This window comes from Meleagris gallopavo, chromosome Z (assembly GCF_000146605.3).
Source record: "Meleagris gallopavo isolate NT-WF06-2002-E0010 breed Aviagen turkey brand Nicholas breeding stock chromosome Z, Turkey_5.1, whole genome shotgun sequence".
Lineage (NCBI taxonomy): Eukaryota > Metazoa > Chordata > Aves > Galliformes > Phasianidae > Meleagris > Meleagris gallopavo.
This window is the reverse complement of record NC_015041.2, coordinates 15,140,686-15,144,180: the sequence shown is the minus strand read 5'-3', so window position 1 is coordinate 15,144,180 and position 3,495 is coordinate 15,140,686.

The window sequence follows — 3,495 nt, the reverse complement described above, 5'->3', positions numbered from 1 at the left end:
GTGAAATTTGGAGTTGGCTGAAGAAATTAGGAGTAGAAATAATGGGAATCAGAACAAAAATACCCTTGTGGTAAAATAAGGTAGAAAAAAGTATGCCAGCAATCCAGCAAAGACATTGTGCCCACCTCATCTTTCTCCTTCTGCCCAGTGGTGGATGCACTTCAGGTGTTTCAGCACACGTATACAGAAGAAATTTATACTTCTTTTCATAAGGACATTTGCATTTATTCTTGAAAGAGTTTATTTATTGTTAGTAGTATTGATGTTGATGTTGTTATGAGGGTGAGGCAAGGAAATATCAGTGGCATAGGAGGAAAATGTAGCACTTTTGTTCTGGATTTTCACCATATGTATGCAGCTCATTTTCTTGGGAAACTGAGAACAGCACACGTTGTTTCCTATTTCAGGTTCAAATTCCTAAAAGACTTATAATCAGCAGCCATCTGGTTGCTGCTTATTGTCCCAGATGAAATAAACATGATGGCCTGAGCTGTGTGTCCAGAGAACAGGTGTCCATATCATTGACAATTACCAGAGTAATTGGTAAAACAGCCATAATCCCTGAGGTATATGCAGTCTTAGTAACCTTTCCATAATGAAAGGGGTTAATTTAATTTTTTTAGGCCATTAAACTATGGAGGATTTCTGTTTGATTTGTTTTGTTTGCAAACAGAAGTGACTCAAGTGTCCCTAATCTTTTTGGTTTTGCTGTATTTCTAATATTGAGCCTCACATAACAGGTGCCGTGTGCCTGTTCTGAGATTCCTTGCCTGGAAATAAATGCACTTTCACATTAAAACAGAGTTTTAAAGAAGTTCAAGTATTCCTCTTCACTGCTATTTTTAACTGCGTTAGATAAACTGTCAGGGTGAAAACAATGAGATAATTCTTTTAAAGCTTAAATCACAAATTAAGAGCAAAAATATATTTAGCAGGAACAGATTTGTAGTAAGTTTTCTACGTTTTCTATGAGTAGAATTTAAATTAGATTCAGTAATTCAGTAGTCTTCGCTTTTCAGAGTCAATTGATAATAATACTATCCAGAAGGAACCTGTTTGCTGTTCAATTATAAAGATAAGCAACCCCAACTGGGCTATTTTTCAACATACTGAAGAGCTTGGATTGCACAGAACTGTATACTTTGGCATATATACTCAGAGCAGAGTATTTATATTTTGGGGGCAAGAACCTTAACTTTACTAATAACCTGAAAATGCTGACCTTTAGCTTTAAAATGTGAAAGGCAGATTGACTTTCCTCTCTCAACATCACAGCAAATACTGAATGACACGCTTGTGGTTAGTCCTGTCTGCGATCTCTGCATCATGACAAATACCCCTTAGTCACCTAGAAAATACTGGTGACTCGTTTTTACGGAGAAATATAAGCTTGTATTTCATTCACACTTATTTCAGTTGAAGTTCATGTACTAATGTCCTTTTTTAAACAAAAGGAATATTTTTATTCAAGGACTCAATCTTAGCAGCATGCAGGAACAAAAGGGAAGAAACTCAGATTTTGTCCATATACTCCTCACATTTTAGTTCAATATAAAAGCCAAACATTTTCTTAGTTTAAATAAATAAGATGGGTGGAATATCTGGCTTGTTGGTTCCTCTCTGAACACTTGCTCTGAAATGTAGGAAATAGGTAATAAGTGCAAGTTAGGTAGGAAGATCTAGATATTAGAAATTCTGACTTCTAACAGTTACTGATTTTATCCATGTCTTTAGATAAGGTGTACTAGTGGAGGGACTATTTACTCACATCAAGGCCTAAATATGAATGTAACAAAAACCAATCAGCCTAAGAAATGAAGATGCCAAAAAATAGTGACTAAATAAATGCTTATCTTTGCCTCCATTTCTTTCATCTCTGAGCAAGAATCTTCAACTTCACCTCCATTAAACTGTCAGAGGCATTGTAAGTTAACTTTTCTTAAAAGGCTCTTTGAGATCTTTATTTTGTATAATGTGATGAAAATCAGCCGTATTCCTGTCTTGAGAAAGTGGAGATGATGGAAAATAAGTTGTTGTTAATAGGGTACATATGAGTGAGAATGAAACTGATCAGAAAGCAGAGGTCCCTGCAGGATGTGCGAGGCAAAGGCAGGGCTGGAAGCTGAGCTGCTCGGCCTTTGCAGCTCTGCTCAGGAGCACACCACTGTGCCACACACAGCTGGTCCCACAGCCTGTGGCAGCGCTCTTCCTCTCCTTTCCTACCGCAAATGGAAAGGCCCACTCATGACACCAAAGCCCTGTAAGACTGCACATCTGCTAATGCCTTTCTTCTTTTCTTTTCTTGCATTACTTATCCTCCCCAGGACAGGCAGCTCGCTCTTCCTTTGCTCTCCTTGGTTCATGCCACAAAACCCTCATTTATTCAGTCCTCCACGCATCCTGTTACTGCTATCTCTGTGATGGATTTTATTTATAAAAGTGTTGAATAGGTTTAAAGACATTTTATTGTTCATTTTTTTTTATTAAGAAAGAATTCTTGATCACGGCATTAATGTTTCATCGTGGGCTTTTAAATTCAATTATACGTATATAAATGAAAGCACCTGGAGGAAGAAGATACCCACACTTGTCTTAATCTGTCCTCGCAATTCTCTTCAATGCCACTTTCCTTCCTTCCTTTCAGTGCATTCAAGGAAAATGTTGTTTAATTTCATATATCAACAGAATGTCAGTGTCTGATTGACAGTCCTGCCAAGACAAAAGAGCAGTTGGTATTTGCCTGAATAATGCTTGTGTGACCTTGCCTCTGATGTGGTTAGTCTGGAGAATGACTAACGTTCAGGTTTTCTTAATAACTCTATTATGGCAACATTTCCTGCTTGCGAAAAGTCATGGATTTTTCTTGTGTTGAAATGAGCTAGGTTGGGCAATATGGCCTCTTGCTGAGCAGTCTGAAAAGAGGAGGCTACAGACTGCATAGATGAATCTACTGTGATGGATTCCCTCCATCTTCCACCCACATGGTGTTTTGCTTTCCTGGTTGTTCCACAGGCACCTCTTCTCAGTTTTATTTTTCCATTACTGGAAGAGGGGTTAAAGAATGTAAGGGAAACACAGAGGGGAAAGAAATGAGAGTGGAAATGGTTGTGACAAGAAATTTTCCCAGCTGCTTAAATAACCCCTAAAGGGTGAGGTATTCCTTCTCTGTTTTTAAGATGTTAAAGCTTATTTGTATTTACAGCACCCTTGTTGGTCAAAGAGATAATGACCAAAAAGGCCTATTGTCATTCCCTGTTTCTGAAACTTGCACCTCTTTGCTGTGTTCTGACAACAGCACGTTGTTAAAAAAAAAACATTTGCCGCAATTGTGCCTGAAAAGTTGAACAGCAAAATTTGAAAACTAGTAACCAGCCTGCCAGTTTTAGTAAGAATGATTCCTTTGTACTTGCAGTCCACTCATAAAAAATCATCAGAATTGGCTTCATTGGTTTATGCTGCTGTTTACTGCATTTGTTCTCTCTTCCCATCCAGGAA